The 12,940-nt window shown below is 33.8% G+C and overlaps 1 pseudogene; it reads right to left on the bottom strand.

Annotated features, from left to right (window-relative positions):
- Positions 1–10,232: 10,232 nt before the first annotated feature.
- On the bottom strand, positions 10,233–12,015 carry LOC120114565 (annotated as a pseudogene).
- Positions 12,016–12,940: the final 925 nt, after the last annotated feature.

Genomic DNA, 12,940 nt, shown 5'->3' with positions numbered 1-12,940 from the left:
GTATATCAAATATACATATATTAACTCTAGATATATTTTAGTAACGTACAACAAATTGTACATCTTTTCTCATTTCAATCCTAGGGTGTGACCCTGTAGGTTCTTGTAACGTTAATAGTAATTATTAGAACAATTCTAATATTACATACAATGAGTGACATCTAGCAATACATCATTGTCACCTAAGTTACAAGAAATTATGATTCGATATATCATCTTCGTGATTAACTCTTTTATGTATTACATTCTTTTGTCATTTATATCTAGAATAGGCATAAGTCTTGGAATAGTCACACTTGTATAGTCCATCTATTGTTCCTTAATATCTAGAGTAAACTATAATTAACGAATAATTTGTGATATCTCATATCAACTTATTCGAGCATGGCCATGTATTTCTAGTCTCACTTAATCAAGTGGCCTGTGATATTTTTCCTATTATGTAGGAAGGATAAATCCTATCTTAATCATACACACCCCACTACATATATCGAGATATATTCAATAACAGTCTTTATAGTGCAACCAGTTACGGAGCATGTTTAACTGTATCAAAACATACAACAATATATGTTGGGATAACATTGATCTCAAGTCTGAGGATCCTATATATAGTCATCACCATGAGTAATGTTATGACCATCATATAATAATCCAAGACATATGCTCATGGTGTGTCAATCCAATACATTTTTCTCTAACAATATAATCATGTATCAAACTGACGTCTCTATATCAATGACAACTTGTTGTCATCAATCAATAACATGTTAGTCTTAAGTGTATTATTATTGTTCATGCCCATAATAATACTTGACTAGGGATCTTTTAGTAATAATAATAATGTTATTATATGGATTTTATTATCTTTCAGTTTATATTAAACACACACACACACACACACACACATATATATATAACTAAAAATAATAGTGACAATGTCTTTATTCAATAAAATTGGTAAATAAAATATATCATTACAATCATCATATGATTGCTATTTGGGCATACTCTAACATTGGAGTGGCATGCATTTGTGCATAAGGAAAGGAAGAAGTAGTTCGAGTGATGGCAAAATTGAAGTTGAAAAGACCGAAAAAGAAAGATAGGGTAATACAAGTAATTATATAATATTAAGAATATAAAAAATATTAATATTGTAATTTATTTTTGAAGGTTATTGACAAGGAGGAAGAGGAAGAAGATAAGGTAGTAAAGGGAATTATGGTCAGGGGAGTGCAAGTAAATTTGACATTTTGATGTCTGAGTTGGCGGAGCTAAAAAAATCATTTCTGATTGTTTGCAAAGAAAATCCTGAATCGAAGAGGCGATTGAGAGCCTTAAGGGGGAAGTAGGGGGAGTGGTGAAAGAAGTGGTGGAATTGAGGGGTGAATTGAAGGGGGTGATGAGAGAGGTTGAAAAAAAATCGATGAAATGGAAAATATGAGGGCTGAAGTGAAAGATATGAAGAGTTATGTGAGAAAAATATGATGAATTTAAAAAAGATGAACAAGAAAAGTTGGATGCAGTGAGGAGGAAGGATGTTAATGATATGCGGACACCGGAGAATGTAATCGATACTGACCTGGGTTCAGAATGTCCTGCACCTAAGAAGAAGAAGCAGAAGATAAGATGAATAATATAAAATTGAATTTGATTTTTATTATTGTGTTGTGACTAATATTTGTAATCAAAATTGTAGGTTGAAAAGTGAAAATACCAAAAGAAATTAGTGAATTTGAAAGTGGAATGTGTGAATATGTATGGAATAGTGGGTTACCATTGAGGTAAGTAATATATATTGTTTTGTGAGTGGTATTTAATTATTTCATGAGAAAACATTAATCCAAATTTATTATACAACCAAATTGTAATCGTATTGGGAAACCAATTCGCCACAGTATCCGACGTTGCAACGTTAAAACCTATGGCATGGGTTAGCGGTATGGTAAGTAGAAAGCATAAACTGTTAAAACCTAGTGAATATGTTGTAATTGTGTAATTAATTTTGTTAGGTTATTATTTTAGTCGGTTGGGTGTTGGTTAACGATTCGAAAAAGATATCGGGGAAGCGGAAGATTGCCTACCTTCCATATAATTTTGTGGTGATTTAAATTAATAAATGTTGAAAAGTAGTGTTATGGATGGTCAATTAATAATGATTGCAGACAATGGTGTTAGAACACAAGCCAAGTGTTGATGATGTTGTGGGCTTTTGGGAGTGTATATTGAAAGACTATTCGAAATTAACCAATTATTACACGGTAAGATACCATATGATTTGCAAATGGTGTTTTGTATTTAAATATTTATAAAGAAATGTTGTATTTTGTTAAATTGGGTGTGACATTTATTGCAGATCTTTATTACAATAAACGAAAATTAGAGCCATTGATATATGTTGGTGTTGGATATGGTTTCTCATATTGCAACGGTTTATGATAGTCTATTTACATCTTCAAGGGCCAAAAAATAGTGCAAAATGCAAGGAAATTGGTATGTATAAAATGAAACAATAATTTATAATGCATAATTTTATTGTAATATAACTTGATTTTTTTTACGCAGATGATCGTATTAGATAAATATAATAAGGAAGAGATATTTGTAAATGCACGTAGGCAACTGAAGGCCCCATTGAAAGATTTCAACTTGTTGAGCATAAAATGAATGCGCAATTGAATATGTATGAAATTTGAGCATAAATTGAATACGCAATTTATAAGGGTTTTATATTTGACATTTGTGGTATTATATTAAATAAGCGCTACATGTTATGTTATTATGGTTGATAATGTTTTCAGTAATTAACCTATTTTTTTATCGTCGGATTTCTAAGGCTCCGTCAGCTTAAACTTTGGTAACATTTTAAGCGCTACCTAATATGTAGATAATATTGATAACAAATCAAGTAATTAACCTATTTTGTTATCGTCAGATTTCTAAGGCCCCATCAGCTTTAAAAATGCGCTACCTACCTATTATGTTATTATGGTTGATAATATTTCCAGTAATTAACTGATTATGTTAAAGTCACTATTTTTTGGCGCATTTTACATACAATGATGATATTTCCTGTTATTACCATTATTATTACCAACACAAATAGCATTTCCGGTGAAAACATATAACATTTCCGATAGCACTTTTAATCGGTCACCTATTTAACCATTCACACCATTTTTTAGTCGTATATTAGTCTGCCTCACACCAGAACCTCCCAATTTTGAAGGATAACTTTTGCAAATGGATCAAATTTTATTTTTAGTTTTTATTTTCTATTTTATTATATAAGTTTTCTTATTAAAATAATTAATTTATTTAAAAAAATATTTAAATCCATAATAAAGTTTATAATAAAAATTTTAAAATAAATATATAATTAGAACATTTTCATATAATTATTGACACAAAAAACTAATACTGTGAGATCATACAAAGAATAAACAAGAAAAATATTAAAAAATCATCTAAAAAAACATTGAACATAATGAATCAACAAGACGACCTACAACAAGAGATTAAACTATTAAAGATTACCGACAACTGTAAATCAAAGTCAGTGTAATGAGAAAATTATCTATGAATGCAAATAATGTATCTAATTTTATTACGTGTCTAAAACAGGAAATATCAACAGAATTACAAATAATCGTTATCTTAATCAGTGGAGGCGATGTCAAACCAACGAGAAAATAAATGAAATAAAGCTGTCAAACAACCGAAAAAATTAAAAATGTGTAAAAAAGACATAGAAAACGCTATAAAAAAAGTTATTAAAAATTAAAAATAATAGAGGAAAACATAAATGGGGTATAAAAATAAAAGAAAAAACAAACTAATTGACGATCAACGAAACCAATTAGGCTTGGCTTTCAAGGGGAGAACCCTAAGAAGTAGTTCAGACCCCTTAATTTTTATATTTATAATGGGGGTTCTAATTTTTTAATTTCATTAAATTTTTAATTTTTGACTTTTTTCTTTTATCTCTCTAATTAATTCATTAAAATTTTAAATTAAAGTTAACTATATTGTCTCTTTTTCAAATCTCATTCTTCAATTTATCAAATATTTTTTAGCTTTTAGTAATATTTAATCTCAATCTAACGATAAAATAATACACAACTCTTTATTTTTTATTTATTATTCAAAATCATGTTTCGTATCATATTCACATTTAATTTTTTATATTTATTATCTCTTAGTTGTAATTAAGGTACATTTCTTAATATTATCCACGTTACCACAAGTCCGTCTATTCGGGTGGCGGGTTACTAATGAGGCTCTTCTTGTGGGTCGTCGTCTTGCTCAGATTGATGCTAGTGGAATGCATTGTTGTTTGTGCAGATCAGTTGATGAATATGTCTCCCAAGCATTGCGAGATTGCCCTCTGGTCACTCCTATATTTGAGAAGCCGACTTTCGTAATGTTATGATTAATGGTGGATTTACTTCTTTTGGGGCTTGACTGAAGCATTTGATAAATATTTTACATGTCTATAATTTTATCTTCCTTCTTTTTTTATCGTAAATGTCATTCGGGTGGTCTCAGGCTCGAGCTTCGACTTTGGAATCAAGATGGAGTCGCCACCTATCACTTTCGAGTTAGGTAGATCGGACACATACTTACCCTTTACTGAGTCTTCATTTTACCAAAGATGTATCGGATTCAGGAGTCGTTTACGATCGGAGAAGGATGAGCACCCCCGAATCGCCCTTTTGATGCCAATTAATTATCTGGTTGTCTTGAAAATTAAAAATTAAAAATTTAAATCTGATTCGTGTTATTTACCTTGTGAGAAGCTTTAATTTGGACCCTTTAAAAAATATTAGGGTTAAAGATATATATATATATAATATTAATAAAAAATTAAATTAAATAATAAAAGGTGGAGAAAAAATTAATAGGATGTTGCAAAACAGAAAAAAGATTAGGGTACCAATTTAAAAAAGAAAAATATATAAAAGGTACTCAATCGAATTAAATTGAAATTTGATGGCCAAATTATAGTAGGTGACCAAATTAAATTACACATCAAAGGCACAGGGACTGCTAGCAGGATTTAAAAAACCTAAAATTACACAGAAACACCGTATTTAAATCCCCCCAATCCCCTATCTCACTCATTTCAACCTATTCACCCAAAAAACAATCTCACAAAGCTCTCTCATCTCCCTCTAACCAAGCTCCTCTCCCCGACGAATCCCTAACACTGACCACCGCTCTAGCCACTACCCACGGTGGTCGGAGACACCTAAAACTGACCAGAACGCTTTCCTTGCCACTAGAACCTTGAATCAGTGACCAAACGACCATGTACGCAGCCCAAAAGGTTCGAGTTGTACCTTCTCCGACGATGATATTTTGTTTCTCCGAGCGGCGCTTTGTTCTCCCGGAGAGCCCTTTAGAAAGTAATCTCTCTATCTCTTTTAATTTTTTTCTGCTCGTTTGCTTATGACTCTTCTTTTCTTCGAAGGGGTTTTCATAGGGGCTTCGAAGCCCTAGCACCACCGTGATTTGGGATTCATTTCCCCATTTCTTTCTCCGATTTGCCATGACCGAGAGTTTATTTCCTTTGTTTTCTTGATTTTGATTCATTGCCATGCATGTTGGGTTTTTCTCGATTTTGGGTAGTCTTGTTGCCTTGTTTCGAGGATGAGGGATTATATCCCTTTGATTCTTGCCATCTTATGTTTGGGTTGCTATATTTGATCTGATTTTCTTTCTTTATTTGCATCTGCTAGCTGATTTGATTTTATCCTTGTTGTCATATTTAATTTTGGGGTTTTTTTGTGGTTTAGCGAGGAGCTTTTCAAATTCGTTTGGCATGTGGTCTTCACGTGCCACTAGTGATATTTGACTTTCTGGAACATTCTTGGGATCGTTTCTGGCCATAGAATTGGGTCAAATCCAACGGACCAGATCTGGATGTGCATGATATCTTAGGGTTTTGATTTAACCCCAAGTGTGATCTTCAATATGGACTGTCTATTACTCTCCTGATCGTGCAGCTCTGGATGATATGGTGCCCTATTTAAGTGACAAAACCCTACTGCGCATATGGGTTGGGTGAGGCTTATATGCCTAAGTGGGCTCTGCTGTTGGACCGTGACCTTTGCTTTGGACTGGAATTTGGGAATTCGACTCCTCCTGTACCAACTTTTGGACCTAAACCAAAATGAAAATAGATAAAACAACAAAAAAGAAAATAAAAATAATAAAAAAATTAAATTAAATTAAAATTAAAAAGGTAGTAATAATGTATTATATACATATATTTTAAAAACTATATTATATATTATATTCTCAAAAACTATGTTTTCAAAAATTATACAATATACTTTAAAAAATTATATATATTTTTCAAAGCTATATGTTATATATATTTTTTCAAAACCACATATTACATAATATATAAACATATTATAGTGTAAATACTATATAATAACAATCATCAGGGTGACTCCCGGACGAAAATGTCTACAGCTGTCTTTCTTTGTCTATTTTCGTATAATGATAATAGGACAAAGATAAAAAAACACAAATTTTTGGTCGGTTCTCGAAATAAATTGGATTCTAAAGGCAAGCTTGCTTCTCTGGTGCTGAGACATTTGTTTTTCTTCAAGAATCAAATCGAACTCCTCGTCATCTGAGTCAAAATTGTCGGATGTCTTCTGACTTCGGGAGTAAGTGACTGGAGACTAGTTTCTCTTTACTAGATTAAATTTGATTTCCTCTACCACGAAATTTGAAATTGACTTTAAAGCTTTCGGCCGTATGTAGTTCATCACTGCTATCTTGCGGTCGATGCACTCTCGAGCTGAGTGAATCGAACTCAAAACTTTGGTCGGCAGATAGCTCTTCTTGCTTTAAGCTATGATGAAATCAGACTGGGAAGTGGTTCCTTGTTGCCACATTGCAGTCAACCTAGGTATTCTTCTTGGCTTAAAGGCCTCAGTTCGAAGTTTGACTGGAAGGTAGTTCCTCTCTACTACCATGCGGTCGATGCACTCTCGAGCTGAGCGAAATCGAACTTGAAAGCTTTTGTCGACAAATAGCTCTTCTCACGTTAAGCTATGTTAAAACTTGACTGGAAGTGGTTCATTGTTGCCACATTGCAGTCAATCTAGGTGTTCTTCTTAATTTAAAGACCTCGGTTCGCAGTTTGACAAGAAGGTAGTTCCTCGCTGCTACCATGGGGTCAAATGCACTCTTGAGCTGAGCGAAATCGAACTAGAAAGCTTTAGTCGGCAAATAGCTCTTCTCGCCTTAAGCTATGTCGAAACTTGACTGGGAAGTGATTCCTTGTTGCCATATCACAGTCATCCTAGGTCTTCTTCTTGGCTTAAAGACCTCGGTTCGAAGTTTGACCGAAAGGTAGTTCCTCGCTGCTATCATACGGTCGATGCATTCTTGAGCTGAGTGGAATCAAACTCGAAAGCTTTGGTTGATAGGTAACTCATTTGACTTAAAATTTAGGATGGGGAGATAGTTTATTGTTGCTAAATCCCCACCTATTTGGGCTTTCTTTTGGACTTGAAGACCCCAATTCGAGTGCGGTATTCTTTGTTGTAAAGTTGAAACAGACTCGAATAACCTACAAAATGGTATATGTATAATGTATGTGATGAATGTCTTAAGGTATGCCTAAAATGAAAATGCCATTTTAGTATTTTGTTTTTAGTGAGGTCTCAATCTTCTTCGGTTAATCGTGAATTTCTCTCCCACTTTGCCCCATTTAGTATCTTGTAGACGACTTTGGGTATCATGGAATCATGATCTCAATATTGAATATTGTATTTCACCTTTTTCAAGAATAGGTACACGGGTGGTTATCAAACTGATATCCATACCATTTCTACTGGTCCCATATCAAAGTCCCTTTCAGCTTCTGAAATGCTTGTGTTTTCCAAGAAATTTTTGCACAGTAATACCCAATGATCTCTATTCAAGGCAAATAAACTATCCATACTCGTTTTCAATGCAAGATGGAGAACAATAAATGGGTTTTCGGAAAGAAATTTCATTTTTATTTATATATAGGAAAGGAGTGTTTATTATGATTACATGGCAAACATTTGAAAGAAATAAATAAAGAAGACATAATAGGTCCCCTATATATCAACGGCATAGGTTTCTTTGAACTAGCATGTCGTAGGGAAGATTGAGCGTCGCTTGTGTCAAGGAGATCTCGAAAGTTGTGACGATATCTGAAGAGTGAGGAATTCTTCTTGGGCCATTAGTCTCATGTGGATACTCGATGCGATGGTTGAATTTTGTATCCATTCAACGATAATTTTGGTGCTTCTATTAGTAAAGCCATTCTGACTCAGGATCTTCCCTTGTGTGAACCCTGAATTGTTACCCAAGTCACATTTTACGGGTTTTAAATTTGAGATCCCCTTTAGTTTCAATACACCTTTACGGGTTTTCATCTTGAACCCTCATTTTTGTGTGCATAATGCGCCCTTTGCAGGTTTTCACTTTAAATTTTTTTTTACTTAAGGCAAAGTATCTCTTGATGACATCTGAATTTACAGAATTGGTTAGTTTCGGTCCATCCATCTCAGTCAAGATTAAATCACTTTCGGAAAAGGCCTTTTTCACGACATAAGGTCCTTCCCAATTTGACATTCACTTTCATCGAAAGTCTTTATGAATAGGTAATATCTTTTTCAAAACAAGATCGCCCTCATGGAATTCCCTTGAATGCACTTTCTTGTTATGTGTCCGGATCATCCGCTTTTGATATATTTGGCCATGGTGGATAGCTTTCAGCCTCTTTTCCTCGATTAAATTCAATTGGTTATATTGGGCTCGATCCAACTCAGCATCATCTAACTTTATTTCTGATAATACTCGAAGCGATGGGATTTCTACTTTGATAGGTAACACGACTTCCATTCTATATGTTAAGGAAAATGGTGTGCCCCGGTCGATGTTCGTATAGAGGTTCGATATACAAACAAGGCAAACATTAACTTCTCGTCCCAAACTTTATAAGTTTCGACCATTTTATCCACTATCATTTTGATATTCTTGTTTGAAAATTTCTACTTCTTCGTTCATTTGTGGTCGATAGGTAGTGAAGTTATTGTGTTTTATGTTGAACTACTTACACACTTCGTTCATCATTTTGTTGTTCAAGTTAAGTGCATTATTTGTTTCGGAAAACCATATCGACAAATGATTTTGTTCTTCAAGAACCTAGAGATGGTCGACTATGTCAAATTAGCATATGAAGCCGCCTTTACCCATTAGGTGAAGTAGTCAATCGCCACGAGTATGAATCGATGACCATTAGAAGCCTACAGATAGATCTGCCCGATTACACCCATGCCCACATTGAAAAAGGCTAAGGTGATGTATTTACATGTTTTATCTTAGTAACATTGCCCTCTTATTCTCTATGTTGATGAAATTATGAACGCTTGTGCATAATTATGTAATACAACCATCATTTTCCAATAACAAAGCTAGCTACATGTGTAGCTGGGGTTAGTGACTAAGGATGGTAATGAATCTTGGTAATGAATCTTGGATCTGATCGAATTCGTAGTTTCAGATCTATTTTATAGGGTCTGCATCCTAAAATTTTGGACCCGACGGATCTGGATCCCTTAATTAAAGTATGGATCCGATCTAGATTTGAAACTAAGATATTTAGTCTGAACCCGTTTATCTGTCTATAGAAAAGTCCACCTTTGGTTTTAAAATATATATAAATGACACAATAAGCTTCAAAATATAAATAAATATTTTATAGATTAAAATATATATAAATGACACAATAAGCTTCAAAATATAAATAAATATTTTATAGATGGAAACACGTGAGTTCTTATAGGTTTGAGTTTTAATAAATTCTAAACTACGCTTGCAGTAATATAATGTTTCATGGTCTACATTTTTTTAATGTTTGTATTATTCAAAAGATATTTTGTAATTATGTTAGAGTTTTTTTTTTGAGACTTTAGTTTATCGTTTTTTATTTTGTTACTAGTTATATTGAAATTAATCTTTCCTCCATTAGAGATGTGATATGAAATTTGTCAATTACAATTTTACTACGTTAAAAAATAGGTCGAATAGTCTTTTTTGAACAGACCCGTTTTGGACCCAGGTCCAGATCTGGGTCTCAATTTTTTAGACCCGCAAATTTGGGGCGGGTCAGGATCCAGGATGTGAAAATGGGTCTGGACTAGATTTGGATCTAGCTGGATCCGGTCCAGATTCTACCTGTTGACGTCCGTATTAGTGAGACATTTTCATCTACTCATTTTCAAAGGTAAAAGATGAAGAAGGCTATAATATTATTCAAGCCCAAAGTGCAAGGATAGACATAGAAGTAGATCCAAGGGCAAGGGCAATGAATGAAGCCTTCTTCAACCAGGTGTGGGAAGCCATGAGTTCGTTATGGAAGAAGTCGAGGGCAATGAGATCGACCAAAGCCATGTAAATTAGTATACCCGAAGACATCGAACCCAACAGTCCTTCCATTATCAACGCGTTCGAGCTGCTATCGTCGTACCCCGTCACTGCGAATACTATCATTCCCAACACTATCCCCATTGGCGTCGTCACCGAAAACATAAAGCACATGTATGCCACTGTTCCCATCCTGAAATCCGCCTGAAATCACAAATCTCATTCGTCACTGCATGCATCAAGTATCGTGATATATATATATATATATATATATATATATATATATATATATATATATATATATATATATATACATGTAATTGTTTGCATATTATTAACTATACACATGTTACATGTGCAAATAAGTTCTTCTTAGGATTTTTACCTGATACACTAATATTGTAATACCAGACAATGGCATTAGCACGTTATGACATTACTCAGAGGATTCATGAAGTAATATAAAATGCATATATAATTGTTTTGAAAACTGTCCATTGGAGTCAATGGTCAATGAACTTTTAGGGCCTTTGAACAAAAAAAATTTCATTGGAGTTAAATGATGTTAAGGAAAATTGTTATTCAGTCACTAAGCCATTGAATCAATAATGGCAGTTAATGTCGCATGCCCACATATCAATAATCTAGTGATTGAAATGAAAGCTTCCCTTAATAACAATAACTCCAATGGAAGTTCTTTTGATTTAATTAACCAAGTATAATTTACCCCAAAGTTTCAAAATTCCTATGGAATTTTTTGGATTTCAAAAAGAGTGTTTTTGAGCATTTGCAGAAATTGGGAAGTAAAGAGGGTTACCTGAGCAATACAGCCACCGAGACCCATGCCTTCGAAGATTTGGTGAAAAGCGAGTGCAAGAACCAATGGTCTAATGGTACACTGATTTTGCGACATCCCCATCGTCACCCGATTATTACCGAATGAAAAATTATCCCAATCTCCAATACCTGCGAAACCAGCTTCTGCTTCTGCTGCTTTACCGCTTCCTCTTTCGACGATTCACTCCCCGTTTTCTTTCCCCCCGTTCCATCTTGCGTGGCCGCCACCGGTAAATACTCTCCGCTCGGTTTGTTATCATTATCGTGACTCTGATGCACGTGAGAGCTCGCCGTCAAGTCTACCAAAAGGGCCATAAGAGCCCCCACCAACGTCACCAGTCCGGCGAAAGGGAAGTCTTTCCACGGATGGCTTGACGCCACGTGGCAGTTTGAGAGGGCGGTGAAGGCTTCGGGGAGGACGTGGACTAAGGAGGTTGAAAGGATGACGCCGGCAGCGAAGCACTTGATTATCAGAATTGCCTTGTCGTAAACGGGTTTGCCTTGGAAATAACGAGCTAGGAAGACGGGGGAAGATATGCCGATGATGCTGGCGAAGAAGATGTCTAGAAGCGAGAGCAGCTTGAGGTGGGCCGCCGCCGCGCCGTCTCTGCAGGCGAGGGTTCGAGCCGTGTCCGTCACGCAAGAAGACATGACTAAGCCTACCGTAGCTGTAGAGAAGAGAGAGAGAGAGAGAAAGGGAGGTGGAACGGTGTGGAGGGAAATCGCGGTGTCGTCCTATTCTACGAGGAAAAGGGTGGTGGGGTTTATGGGCCCCAATGACTTACGAGAATTGGACTATTGACTTTAATAGGGGACATAATTGTTTTTTGTTTTTCTGTTACGCTGTAAATTACTCGATCAACAATTTCCATAAAATTGCATTGAAGATCAATTAATTTAATATCCAATTTTCTTTAAATTATAAGTTTTAATTTAATTATTTAGTTTTTACTATCAATAATGTCAACCATTTATGTTAATATTATTAAATAATTCTAATAAAAATTAAATTGATAGTTTTATTTAATATATTATTCACCTATCATAATCAAATAATATTTAATTACTAATTTAAATATTTTTATTATAATTTTATCGAACAATTTATCCAAATGAATTCAAAGAAAAAAATTCAAAAAAAATTAATTAAACTGATGGTACTTGAAATGGTATTTTTAATAATGTCTTTGATACAATAAAGAAAAGTTTCCAGTTTCCACACAATAATGGAAAGCTGTCCCAGTGTCCATTAAATGCGTGGGGTAGCTTAATTCAGGATTGCGTTTAAGACAGGTAGTCTAAGGAATTAGGTTAATTTTGAGGGATAACTTTTGGAAATGGATCAAATTTTATTTTTAGTTTTTATTTTCTATTTTATTATATAAGTTTTTCTTATAAAAAATTATTTTATTTAAAAAATATTTAAAATAATCATAAAAGTTAAATAAATATATAATTAGAACATTTTCGTATAATAATTGACACAAAAAAACTAATACTTTGATATCATACAAAGAACAAACAAGAAAAAGATTAAAAAATCACCCAAAAAACTTGAACATAAGATAGTTATGAATATATCTAAATGCATCGGGAAGACAACCTATAACAAAAGATTAAACTACTAAAGATTATTGATAACCACAAATCAGAGTCAGCATAATAAAAAAATTAT

The sequence above is a fragment of the Hibiscus syriacus genome, unplaced genomic scaffold (assembly GCF_006381635.1).
Source record: "Hibiscus syriacus cultivar Baekdansim isolate YM2019G1 unplaced genomic scaffold, ASM638163v2 tig00110234_pilon, whole genome shotgun sequence".
Lineage (NCBI taxonomy): Eukaryota > Viridiplantae > Streptophyta > Magnoliopsida > Malvales > Malvaceae > Hibiscus > Hibiscus syriacus.
Note: the sequence above shows the minus strand (reverse complement) of the source record. Positions and strands in the feature narration are given on the sequence as shown.